The sequence below is a fragment of the Grammomys surdaster genome, unplaced genomic scaffold (genome assembly GCF_004785775.1).
Source record: "Grammomys surdaster isolate TR1022 unplaced genomic scaffold, NIH_TR_1.0 126906, whole genome shotgun sequence".
Lineage (NCBI taxonomy): Eukaryota > Metazoa > Chordata > Mammalia > Rodentia > Muridae > Grammomys > Grammomys surdaster.
In genome coordinates, this window is record NW_021621692.1 from 2,696,617 (window position 1) to 2,710,928 (window position 14,312).

Genomic DNA, 14,312 nt, shown 5'->3' on the forward strand with positions numbered 1-14,312 from the left:
ATAAGTTAAACTTGAAGCAATAGAAAGTAGAATGACAGGACTGGAGGCATGGCTCAGCCCTTAAAGGGGAGGCTCACAGGCTCTGCCCTTAAAGGGAAAGCTCACGGGCTCAGCTCTTAAAGTGGAGGTTCACAGGCTCACAACCAAAAGTATAAAAAAGCAGAATGATGAACAGGGGAGGATAGAAGAAGGGGCATACAAGAAAAAGGGGGATCAAGCCAAATTAGTAGTTTCATTTAGACAGGCAGAGTGAGCTCTAGCATTTACTGCACAGAATAAAGACTGTAATGAGCATGCACAAAAGTGATATAATTTAATCCTTCCACACTGGAAGCATCTCCAAATGTCTGCACTGTACCTCATGAAGATGTCCGGTTATAATGCCATTTGAAAGCTTTTAAAAGATCAATTAATGCTTTAGGCTTCGTACATATGCTTGCTTGAGAGTCTGTGAGTGTGGGCCCATGCGTGCCACAGTGTGTGTGTGGATACAACAGTAGCACCTGAAGTGTCAGCCCTGACCCTCTAGCTCACACAAGATATTTGCACAGCAAGCCCTTTTCCAACTATCTCCTCAGACCCTACTTTGGCTTTTGAGACAGGCCTGTCATTGGTCTGGAACTCACCAAGTAGGCAAGGCAGACTCGACAGGAAGTCCCAGGGATATGACAGAATTTCTCCCTAGCTAATCATGTTTGATGAAGAAAGAGAAAAAAGAACTATGCCAGACTTATGCATCTTAACATTATGGCTGAAGTCCCAAAATATATTTACATTATAATAAAAATATCTTACTGTAATTGTCTTACATGATAATTTTATTATTTTACATAGTCCAGTCTAAATCATTATTGTAATAATTGGAAGAAAACTTTTTTTCAAAGTTGTACTGTACTTCAACTGACCAAAAACAAACAAACAAACAACAAACAAAAACAAAAACAAAAACAAAAACAAAAACAAAAACAAAAAAAACTATTTGAGGTCAGACTCTAGATGTTTGAGACAATGACAGCTAAATTGTATTGAAATTGATTTCCTTTTACTTCATCCAGATCATTATTTTGCCGAATTGCCATGTCAGGAGAAGAGAAGGTATTAGCTGTGGACAGGGCTAGGAAAAACTCATTCATAGAAGATAAAAGACCAGGAGCAAAGGCCTGTCGAAGGATGAAGTTTGATGTATTCTTCGCCAATCTTGAGGACAGAAGTATCATTATGCAGAGCAAAGACGGGCAGAGGGACAGAGGTTGAGAGAAGACAATAAAGGCAACTCTTGAAGCCACCTGCAATACAAGCGACAGCTGACATGCCAGTCACAGAGCAGGCAAGGCATGTAAGTAGTTAAAGCTAGGTGACAAGTGGCAAGGAAGGTATCAGTAGCTAGAGTTGAGGAGTCCAGCTACGGTAGGCTGTGCCATGAATATTGCAGAGACCCACTTCTGACTTTCTGCTCTACCATGGCTTCAGAGGTACTGTGTATATGAGTTTCTTCTTCCTACACTGTGGAATGTTTGACAGTGATGTTCCTGTCTCTCTTCTCCCTCTCTAGCTTGATTACCAACAATCTTTTCTCGCACAGTTACACAGACATCTGCCCTTCGCCCAGCCATTTTCTAAAGCAGATCTGCCCTGTAAATGTGGGGAAGAGAAATGACCTGTCTCTATTCCCTGACATCACTTCTCCTGGCTAAGTATGATCTTTGTTTGCCTGGCCATTTTGCTTCTGAGGCAAGTGATAAGCTGGCAAGCAACTCAACTTCACACGCATGCTTCTCTACCCTCTGCTACTCTAAGAAGCACCTCATTGGATTTGTCCAAAAAATGTTTAATACAACTGCATAAGTTCCAAGCTTTATGAATTGGCAATGGCACTTCATGAAAATGAGCAGTAGCATGCTGAAATTATAAAGGCCATTTAAAATTATAATTAGTGGATTATGTGGCCCAGTAAACAGAATCTGTTAATATTTTCATAATAATTAATATTCCGAAGATGAATAACATTCCTTCTCAATACACTCATGGGAAAAGGATAGTTTCAAAGCATTCTTGGATGCCTGCTATCTGTTTACGTTTACAGTCAGAAGAAGCAAAAAGAATATAAAAGGCATAGGATGGGGGTGGTATGCCATGAACTCTTGAATCTGACAATGGCTTCACACTCATGAATTTACAGCAGCCATAGTTACCTATCTAAGACGTCTATATGATTAGACCTGCCTCATTTCAATTTAGAGGGTGGAGAAGCTCAGTAGACCCAAGTGATTACCAGTCATTAATAGCAGCTAGGTCATTTTCCTCAGTGGTGTGGCTACTGATAAGTTCCTCATGCCAGACTCATGCAAGCAACCCTAAAGAAGTTTAATGAAAACACAAAGACATTAAGTAGGAGGGAAGGTTTTGGAAAACAAAATGGGTCTCAGTGTGAGAGGGAGGGAGAAGACAAAATCTAAAGGGTGCTGAATATAATAAAATTAATTCCATACACATGAAATTATCAAAACATTTAAAAGCATCAACATCAAAGGGTTAGTGTCTGTGTCTCTTAAAGTGAGATTTTATAATTCAGTATAATATTTTTCAAACTTTGAGGAATAACGTTTCTGAAGTTGTCATCTGAGCATTGTTGGAGAAAATACTGTCTTCCATCTACCTACCTGTCCAGCACTTGGCTTTGTTTCTCCAGTTATCATCTTAATGGATGTACTTTTACCAGCTCCATTATGTCCCAGTAATCCTAAAACCTCCCCTGAGAAAAAGAAGACATGTTAGTAATGATGGTGACTATTACAGGTTACTCTGTGTGACAAATGCTTTGCGATGAGCCTTAAATAAGATTTTATATTTTGATTGTCATGTTATGTGAAAGGACGTGAATAAAATTGGCATAGAACTGCGCAGGGCCGACGTGGCTCACCACTGAGGATGTGTACTGTTTTTGTAGAGGATCTAAGGTTGGTTCTTAGAACCAATAACAGGCATTTTATAACTCCATAAACTCCATGTCCTGGGGACCTGGTGCTCAACCTAGATCTGGAAGCATTTGCTCTCACAAGCGCCCATGCCCACATACAATATGTGCATAAGTTAAAACAAAATAACTCTTTAAAGGAATCGTGCTCAGGCATAATAAAATACTACATATTACAAACCTTTAGCAAACATTGTAATTGATGAAGAAAATTAAAAACATGGATCCAGTGTTAAGAAAAGGATTGGGTGTCTGCTATTATCACTCCTGTTTCATATAGTACTAAAAATGTCAACCACAGCTATTATGTAAGAAAGAAAAAAATATATATGGACAAGAAAGTAGACTATTGAATCATCCCTGTTAGCCAATAATATGATTCTATATATAGAAAATCTTTTAAAAGTCTACAAAATGATGAAATTGGCAAGATAGGAAGCCAGCATACAAAATAGGCAGCTTTTCTTTCCACATTAAATTTTTTTATTTACTTTATTTGTATGAGTGTTTTGTCTGCATTTAGGCCCATGTATCACATGAGTCCCAGGTAGCAGCCAAGGTCAGAAGAGGGTATCAGATCCCTCAGAACTGGAGTTACTGGTGATGATGATGAGCTACCATTATGAGCTCCCATGTGATTACTCGTAACCAAATGCAGGTTCTCTGTGGGAGCAACTGGTCTTAACCACTGAACCATCTTTCTAGCTCCAAGTAGCATCAGTATAAACATACTGAGAGAGAAACCCATTCACAAGTATACAAAATAAGGCATATAGCAATAAATATAAGTAAATGGATGAAAAAACCTTCATCATGAAAATTACAGAATAGTTGAGAAAGAAACTGAAGACACTGAGAAATGAAATAAATGAACAAAAGATGGAGTGAAAGCCAAGGAGGGGCTACTTGATACTGGATAGATGGTGGACATGTCTGGGAGTGGAGGGCCAGGGAGAAGCTGGGTGGCTGGATATGAGCAGTATAGCACATTTGCATGCATGAAAATGCAGGAATGAATTCCATTAACCTGTACAATTAATATGTATTAAATAAATAAAGCTAAATGATGGTATAGAGATAGGTAATAGCCATGACAACACTGAAAAGGAATAGAAACTTTTGAGTTTCAGCCACTTGCCCAGGGCCACAGGATGAATAATATCTAAGTCGTACTGTGTCAGACAAAGAGAATCAGAAGTCGGCAGGGATCCACTTAAACTGTGGTCAAGATATCAGGTTGGAATAGCAGAATGTAGGTCAGTTCCCTGGTTAACAATATTGATTAGGGGAGCAGCAGCACTGATTCAATAGGAAGACTGTATTTCAAATGCTTTAGTGACAAAGAATGCTTGTGATTTTCACACCTTTGTGACTGTGCCCCAACTCAAAGGGAAAATCATTTCTGTTCAGAAAGAAACAGTCAACAGTCACTCTATTGGGAAAAGAAGAAATAGCATAGCTTCTGAGCAGGCTAACTGAAGGACAGGGACGCTTAAGTTTGGAGGGTGTTCCTGAGCCAGAACCAGTGTCCAACCTTTTCGAACACAAAAAGAGATGTTTCTTGTGGCTATCTTCTTTTTGCTCTTAAGAATGAAGCATTTCTTCTTTCCCTTGTACTCCTTGCGAAGGCAGCTGGCAATGATGGCTGGATTCTGCGAACAAGTCATGCCAGTGAAAGGTCATTGTAAGCATAAGTCTGTAAGTAGATTCTATAAACCAACATGGCTTGGCCTTGGTGCTTCTAGTTATTCTTAGGTAGTACACCTAAAGTCTATGTAATTTTATTGATGTTCAATAAATAGATATTCTGAATTCCCAGGACTTTCTTTGTACTAATATGGGAGCATAGCAAGACATAATTTTCTTATGTTTAGAAATATTTAAATTTTTTTTGAGACACATCTGCCATTGTCAATTTTATCCAGAACCCTTTAATTTTGGCTTTAATAATGTTTCAAAATAATTGTGTTGTTGTCTTACATTTAAGGATGAATTGTTAGCCTTCAAAGAGTCTCAATTTCACTCCTTGCTACCTTTATTTTGTCCATTGAAGGAAAAAAAACATTCAACTCTGTGTGGCAGTAGGCTATGAGAAAAGCCAGAAAGCTTGGTAGAAAGACCTGAAGCCCTGGGAATCTTGGTCTGAAGAAGACCAGTAGGACGGAAGGCTGCTTCAAACTTTCCCAAATCCATATGGCTCTCTTAGCTTCTGCTTCCCACAGCCCCTCCCACGGAGAGGTCCATGGCCTTTATCACGAAGGAATAACACCTCCATGCAAATAAGGCATCCCCAAGGTCTCAAACCAAACCAATAGAAGTTATCTGTTCTCCCCCAAAACTGTATATATATCCCCAGAGCTCAAAGTAAAGCTTGCTGTGTGGTGTGAGATCCTCCCGCTGTTGGAGTGCTTTTCGCGATTCCTCGCCAGTCGCCAGATATCCTGCATATTTCAAAGGATGACAACATGCCTCTCCTCCCCGCGGGCAGAGCAAACCAAAAGAGCCAGTGTGACACTTTTCTTCCATGGGCACTCCCGAGCTGCCCCCAGAAAGAGGGAACCAAAAGAGCCAGTAACACTTGCCCGCTTTGCTCGCTCCCGCCAGAGACTTGCAGTGCTGCAGCCGTGGCTTTCTGGACAGTCTCAGAGCTGGCGTTCCGTGCCCTGCCCACTCTCGTTGAGCCATGGTGTATGGGATGTCTCTGCCCACTCTTGCTGAGCTTCTGCTCGAGCCCGCGCAGCCGCCCATGACCAGTGCATGCGGGCAATGCACAACATATGGTGGCCAACGTGGCATGAACTCCAAGAATTAAAAAATCACTTCCAACAAGACAATGTCTAGACTCCTGTTTTCCCAGCGCACGCCCTGTGTATGTTCTCTTGCTTCTATTTTACTACGCTTCCACAGACCCTGGAAATAGAAGCTGAATCAACGTGCTGGCGTGTTCAGACACACAGCCATGCATCTCCATGATCTCTGCCCTGCTGTGCTCTCCCCCAGTGGTGTTTAGGGCCCAGAGCAGAGATACGAGAGTCCTTACGCAAATACCCGCTGAGATCTGACTAGTTCATTCCTGCCCAAACACCAAGCTTTCTGCGCCGGCTTCTACGACTCTCTGCCCCCCTGAGACATCTGCTCCAGACAAGAGACGTGGACAACTCCCAAGACACACGAGACATCATCGAGACATCATCTCACCCCTGGTTAGTGGTGGACAGTGTACACATAGCCAGCTCAGAAGCTCTCCCCGCTGGCGCCTACGAAAACTATGAGTTACATCTCTGTCCATCCATCTCCACCCCCACTCTCTCTCCTTCTCCCTTTTCTCTAATTGTTAACTACAATCTAACTTCTGCCTAATTAAAAAAACTAAGTTTCTCTCTTCACGTGTTCCCCACAAAATGGCGGAAACTCCTTAATCGCCATTCTTTACCCCTCCCCCCCAAAATCTCCTGCACTCTGCCTGCCAAGAGGTTTGCCCCTCCCCCAGGGGTTAGCTTTTCAAACTCTACTTGCTAGGCTAGTGTAAACTTCCCCCACTCCTCTGCCATTTGCGGCCGGCTGGTTACAGCCCAGCTGACTCGCCTGTAACAAGAGGGCTGGCTCCCTGCTTGCCCCCTTCCCCACTTCACCTTCTAGGTCATTTGTGGCCTGCTATAGCCCAGCTGGCTTGCCTGATAGCAGAGGGTCTGAGACTCAATCTGCACCCTTCTGTTTACCTTACAATTTCTTTCTCACAACTAAAAACTCCAGGCTGAGCCTAAAAAAACTGCTGCTGTCTGTTTTCCCCTCCCTCTCTGACTGAGAACTGCTGCCATGGCTCAGTCTTACACAGCCTTTTACTCCTTCTGACTCTGTTATCAAACTTCTATCTTTCTCGCTTTAAACTTTTCTTCAAAGTTAGCCTTTCTTTTCTCTAAAAAAAAAAAAAAACCCAAAATGCCCTGGCTTCTCACAGGCCCCCTCCCCCCCTGATTTTAAACCCTTCATTTATAATTTTCTCCCAAACAGGAATACCTACAGTAATGTTTGCGCTTTTCAACCAAAAAGTTTTCGCCTTTTGTTTTAATATTTCCTTTTCTCTCTAATACTTGCGATATATGTCCAACACTTTCTTCAACTCTTTAAAAAATTTTTTTTCTTCAAGATTTGAAAGTCATCTAAATTTATTTCCACGGGCTAAATTAACATGCTGACCACCATCTTTCAACTTTTAATTAACAACTAATTTTCCTTCACAGACAAACTGTGGATGATTACCCCAGATATTATTAACACAATGTTTTCTCCTTCAGCCATCCAATTTCCTCAAACACCTTTGGCTTTCCAAGAGTGATTCAATGCTCACCTTTCAGACATCTCCCTGCCAGAGATGCTACTTCCCTGTGATTATATCCACAGATCCAACAGAGACAAGCTGCCTATATCTCATCAGACCGCAGACTCCAGAGACTCCAGACTCCAGAGCTGATGCCGAGACAGCGCCACCTCCTGAAACCTAACAAGCTGCCTTCTTCCAGTCATCTCGTCTGACTGAAGACCCAGAGATATTCGATACCAACTGCAGATGAACTCTTGCCAAAGCCATATAGCTTAAATGACGTGTTAGTGAAGAAATCATAACGTCTATTTAGATTAATCAGATGTCATTACTCTTAAATTGTAAATATGTATTTAATTGATTCAATAACTCCTTGCTTTCCCAACCCCAACCCTCAATTCCCATTACCCTTGGTTTGATTATGCTACACCCCCAACCTGTGTGGTGTTTTCTTTTATTTTCACTACAGATGACAACTCTCCTGAGAGGGAATTGTGGGTGACAGGCTGTGAAGGCCGGAAAGCCTGGTAGCAGAGCCCTAGAAGCCCCGCACCCTAGTCTCTGAGGCTAGACTCTGATGCAGCAGGAGCTTCAGGTCTCCCAAGCCTTCTAACTCAGCTTCAGCTTCCACAATCCCTCCCACAGAGAGACTCACATGAGAGTCACTTGTCACATGACTCCACCTTCAGAGATGCCCCCTTTTTTATGAAAGAATAAAGGGTGGGATGTGGGACTATAAAATCCTGGGTGTTCGGCCACGCCTCCAGAGCCCTGCCACGAGGTCTCCATGTCCCAAGTAGAAGGTGGAGAGAACAAGTCTCTGCCTCAAGATTTCCCTGGCCCTGCCCTTCTCCCTGCTTCTGATACATAAACAAACACCTTCCGACATGTTTCGGGAAAGCTCCACACCACCCAAACCCGCCGTCTGTTAATAAAGCAACGCATCTTAAATCTCCACATGTCGTTAATTCTGGATTCATGTAAGTCATGACTCCCGCGCGCCCCTGTCCGCGTGGGGCAGAGGAGAGACTCTAGCTAGCCTTGCGGCCACCCGCCCTGTGGCTCTCTGCACTCTAGCTAGCCGGCGGCTGCCCGCACCAGCTCGAGTCCTGCGTCCTCCACTGCTACGAACCAGCTCACGGTACAGGGGGAGGGGAAGCCTTTCTCTCTGCAGTTGGCTCTGTCCAGCGCGACTGAACAGCACACCCGGGGACCACCACTCTGCTGCCGCTGCCGCCACCTTGCGACCTGCAGGTGGATGACGCCCGACACAATTCCAAAAAAAATACATTAAAACAGACACAAATATAATTAATCCTATCATCTACCATTTGATCAGGTTCTAGTCATTTCCCTTATTGTGCTATATACTGTGCTGTCTACTGCAGAACATCTTGATACTGCAAGTGGTGTGCATTTATAAGGTAAAATATCTTATTGTCAAGAGAATAGAATCTCTCAACACCCTGGTTGAGCTAGGTCTTTCACTTGTCCAAGGGACTATTACTTTTGGGAAGTTGGGCTCATCGAAAGCCATAAAGAGATAGGTGTAACAATTAGTTCTTTAATGAGAACTGTACTCCCCTGACACACTCCAGAATCCTTAACCTTACTATAGGAGCTCACAGGTTGCAGCTCTGTAAGGGCCCTAAACCTGCGAAATTTTATGAATTGTTCAGGAAAGTGAACTTCTCTGTTTCTTCCATCTCTTTTCTAAGCAAGGATTCCTTAACTTAACACTCTAGACTTTCCTCCCCACACTTTGGATTTCCTTGTTCTTTTGCTAAAACATACCTCCCTCTCTGCAATATGGCTGCTCATCTACCGTGTGTCTTAGCACCATGGAAGCTTCAAATGGCTTCCCTCTTCTGTTCACCTACTGTGGTTTTGCAGTTTGCCTGCCATGAGTGTTTTCTTTAAAAATGTAATAAAAATTTCCTTAAGTTTCCATTTGAGCCCAGTCTTAAATTATTTTGTTAATGATTCTAAGAACTCCCAAATGGCATTCCAATTTCCACTGCATCACAATCATTCAGAATATAATGGTAACAAGGGAATCTAGTAGTTAATATATTCACTAGTGTTTAAAGAACCTAAAAGGGCTTCAGTTTCCAATGCAAGAAATTAAAAAAACCTACTGGGACATCTTGAGGGGGTGTTCAATTGTAGAACACTAAATAAAGAAACTTGCATGCTATTTGAGGAACCCAGAAAGTTTGATAAACTTACATTCTCCAGTGTTGGCTGCATGCAAGGACAGCCAAAGTTGTCAATGTGATGACTACTTGTAACAATAAAAGTTGTAGCTGCCAATTTGAAGTCTGACTTCATATTTCACACATCTCACTATACTTTCACCTTTTAACCAGACAAAAATTAATTCAGCTCTTGTGAGCTGGCTTACAATCCTCTATTATCAATGTTCATGGAGCTGGCTTGAGTAAATCTAAGCATGAATGAAACAGCCAGGTGGAATATCTTAGTGTCAGGAGCCATAATGGGACAAGCTAATAATTAGCAGGTGATCATCCTGAAATGCTTGCCTTAAATTATTATATAATCTGTGACAAGTGTGTCTTCATTTAGCAAGGCTGTGGAGAACATATTTTAGGAAAGATTCCTGCTATTAATACACTTTTACTACTACTATTACTACTATTATTAAACATATGTAACAATCACTAAGCAATAGCAAACTCTTTTGGAGCAGATCTCTGCAGACCCATGAAGGTGTACTGTCTCGTAGTGATGCTATATAGACAAATAGATGACTTCTTAAGTCTTAATGATGATTGTATAAGAATTCCTAAAATTATATCAATGATTATTCAGCTCTTTTATAGTGGGACTGGTTTTAGGTCCCTTTCTGATCATCAAAACTGCAATGAGAACTCTGCCAGTCTCCCGAGTGTCATCAGTTAATTGCCCTCAAATAGTAAGCAGACTTTCTCCTGCTCAGAGCACATTCCAACGAGGTCATAAAATAATTAACCAAAGGTCACTAAAAGGGAACTGACAATTTATTATAAGTACTAAGACAGAAGTAAAAATATTGCCCGGGTTTATCTACACAAAACTTCACAATTTCTTAGATATAGTTTTAAACCTTCAGTGAACCTGTGGAGCTAGACAGGTGATGAATGTTTAGCTAGATAATTATGCCTAAAGGATATGCAAGTAAACATTCTGTGTCACAAACTCCTATTTCAATTTATGATTTGAATTTTGGTGTGAACTTGTGAAGAACTTTGTAGCATTTGACCATGTACTCTGAATGATGTATAAGTTCCGAAGACAAAGACAAAGAGAGTAGTCGTAGCAGTGGTTGTGGTAGTAATAGAACAGAGCAGTCTTAGATGTAGAGGTTCGGTTCGTTAGGTGGCGTCCTTTCTTTTCCTTTGTTTTTACCCTGCTTAGAATTTCTCCGCTTAGAATTTTGTCCTTTTCCCCACTTAGGACCTTTCCACTTTTCCCCTTAGATAACTTTCATAGGAAACTTTTTAGACTTACTAAAAACTATAATAACTTGTCTAAGTTATTATATTGTCCTGTGACCTCAAACTAGCAGGCATAAGTCAGAGCCCAGCAGATCCTGCTGAGAGTACAAAGGCTATCTGCCTAATCCTCTGCTACCCTTGGGCTGAGGTACTAAGTGCACCCAGAAACAGCACTTTCTGGTCTCAGAGGATCAAACAGATAGCAAGTCAGCTACAGTAGCCTAGTAAGTAAACTTTAGTAACATAGAGAAGTAAACCTTATTATACAGCAAACCTAAATATCTTCTAAGTCCAAGTCTTACTCCCACCAATGCACTTCCAATTCCCACCCCTCTTGGCTGCCTGAAAAAGAACCGACAAGGAGGAGAAGAAAGAAGAAAGCACCTTCTCCTCCCACCACGCTGGGGTTGGCTTCTGGCATCTTAGCACCTCACATTTTCAAGCAAGACCAAGTGCAGTAAGATTTTTTTTTTTTACCATGAATACATATGTACTGAAGAGCGGGCTGCTTGTCCCTGAGCATAAGAACAAGTCAATGACTGATCAATGATTGCTTTATCACTATGTATTCAGGAAAACTGCTCATTTCGTATGAAGCAGTTGAAGGTGTTCTTCATTTTAAAATGCAACACTTGAGCATGTTCCTTAACTGCAAACAGATTAAGACACTTCTGCTCTAAACTGTTTTACAAAGCTTACCTCTTGGAAGTCCGCTGAAGTCAAAGCATTTGCTGTCCACTCTCTTTCCAGACTCACATCTTCATCTTCCCCTTCTGGTTCTTCTGGATTGTTAAATACAGGATCATTTCTAGAAGAAATTCTATAGACAAAGATACCTATTATTAACTTACTATTGGTGTCCAGTTCTGTCCTATTTTTTATACATATCAGAGTAGACTGGATGAACATTAAGTCTTTATAACATCCATCTTTTGTCAGAATGCACATTATGCTCCCACTCCAATACTTAGTGGTCAAAGAGTCACCAAGTGAAGGAGACATGGCTTCATGGCTAGTGTCAATTGTCTTTATTAGGATGACATTTTTTTTTAACCTCAATATACAGCTTCATATTAATATCTTAGCAAAAATAATATCACATATTAAGGAATAAGTATTCTGAGAATAAAATAATACAAATCATGGATATTGTCAAAATTGTTTTTAGAGTGATGGACCTGAATGTTCTAAATCAGCTCTAGCTATGTGGATAGGCACAGCCCCTACTCTGGGATGTGTCAGAGGAACGGTCACACATTTATGACAAGATAATTAATTGAGATTATTTTTCCTCCCTCCCTTCTTCATTGTGGTCATAGGTGACGTGTCAAAGCTTGATTTTTCTATCCAACTTTCTAAAACCAAGATGGCACTAGAATGAGAGTAGGCTGGCCAGGTATTCTCATTCCACTAGAACACATGGGCTTTGAGTCCTGAGATTCACAGTGGCAACACTGGAAAGTCCCAGTCAAGCAGAGATTCTTTTTCTTGGATTTTGTTCCTTTTTTTTTTTTACATATATTTAATTGTTTGTTTCATGTATGTGTGTATGGGGAGGGGGTAAAAACTCCCAAGAGTTTTTTTTTTCTTCTTTCCTTCCATGATGCAGGACCTGGGGATTGAACTCAGGTCATCAGTCTTGGTGGCAGGTACATTTATCCGTTCAGTCACTTCACTCTTACATACAAGTGGTGATTGCTCAATGTAGAATCCAAAACTTAATGAAGTCTCAGAAGGACTAATATGCTTCTGGTTGTGTTCTTGAGTATTACGTGAATAGAGCACACTTACTTTCAAGCTCCCTGGATACCTAATCCCATTTCCTTTTCTATTACAGGTTAATAGAAAATGCCCAGGACACATGGGACAGGTTTCTCAGTCTAGCAGCAAAAGAGTTATTGTTTCTGCCATAACCCTCCCCACCTTTTAACTCTGTGGTTTTCTAGGTCGACTGTGTTCCCTCAGCTCTCCAGGCCACAAAGCTGTTGTATTTCAAACTAAGCTTGCTGCATGTGGTGACTCTTGGCCCTCCCTTGCACAGAGTGGCAGATGAAGACATGGATTTCCTGTGTGTTGGACCTGCTTTGACCATGGTTACAACAATCATCTTTAAGGCTCAGAACCCAGGACATGATAATCATATTTATAATTTCTATAACTGTCTCTTCATTATAACTTCATGGACAAGATGTCCATGAGAATTAGTATGCTACCTTTATACAAAATTTTTCAATAAAGAACACAAAACCATGTGACTTCTCCAAACCTAAAGACGGGATCCATTCTCCTTGTTTTCATTCCAAACTTCCTTTCTAGACATCGAAGAATAACTAGGAAGATGGCAAAATGAAGAAAAGGCTAGGGGAAAGAGAGATGACCTCAGTTAGAAATACCAAATGCTAGTATCAGAAGTAAATAGCAAATAGCTTTCTACAGATATGTACAGGATAGAATGGTTAACATTGCAAGAACTAACCATTTATCTGCTTACAAAACAAATCAAAATGAATTACATTCTTTGAACAGAAACAGTGCAAGTGTTCACACTATTTTACACTATACTATGCTCTGACTTTATCCATACTTTAGGATACATTTTTATTAGGTGTGAGTGTATGTGTGTATGTTTTGGGGACAGAGGAAGAAATTAGATGTCTTTTTTAATCACTCTTCAGTTTATCAATGGAGTCTACATCTCTCACTTGAACCCAGATCTTGTTGGTCTGCTGATCCAGCTAGCCAGCTAGCCTAGGGGACATCTATCTCTAATCCAGAGAAGTCATGACCACCCAGCATTTAAGTGAATATTGGACACATACAGGCTAATCCTAACTCTTGCACAAAAGCAATTTATCTGTTGAGCCATATCCCCAACTCTCTACTTACTATGTCTTTAGAATTGGAAAGCATAGTTGATTTGTCACTGGATATTTGTTTATAAAAATGGCTCTACACTTAGAAACATACTGCTTTTCTGGGACTTAGCTACATAAAAGATCTTAATTTTCAAACTCTGGCTGGGGGTGTTGATCATTGACAACATTTGTGCAATAGATGTCAGTCCTGGATTTAGTCTTCAGAACTGTTTTTCACCCAAAATATGATCAAAAAAGCCCCCTGCATCATTTAGGTTAAGGGTGTCTCTCTGTGTACAGTAATATTTGAACAAGAAGGATACTTACAGTTAGGAAAAATAGATAGAAATAGTCCATTCCTTGTTCAGAAATCATTTCAGAGTATTCACGATTCTACAAAGAAAGAACAAATTAAACACGAAGTTTTATAATCAATAAATTATATGCAAATATGTTTGGGCCATTGATCAACTCTACTAGTGTAGTCTTTCCCCAGATATTTCCATGGGCACAAAGGAAGTACCAATTGTTAAATATGTAGCTAGGGGTTGCTATTCTTCCTCTCATTGCCTGGGAGCCATGCAGCTTTTCTCTAAAGAAAAGCCACTGAGACAATCCAGAGAACAGAGGAGACAGGGCTTCTACAAGCAGAATTCCCTCTGTAC

At 40.9% G+C, this 14,312-nt stretch overlaps 1 pseudogene; it reads right to left on the reverse strand.

The window, feature by feature from the left end:
• Positions 1-14,312, reverse strand: part of LOC114615592 — a 72,830-nt pseudogene that overhangs the window by 8,211 nt on the left and 50,307 nt on the right.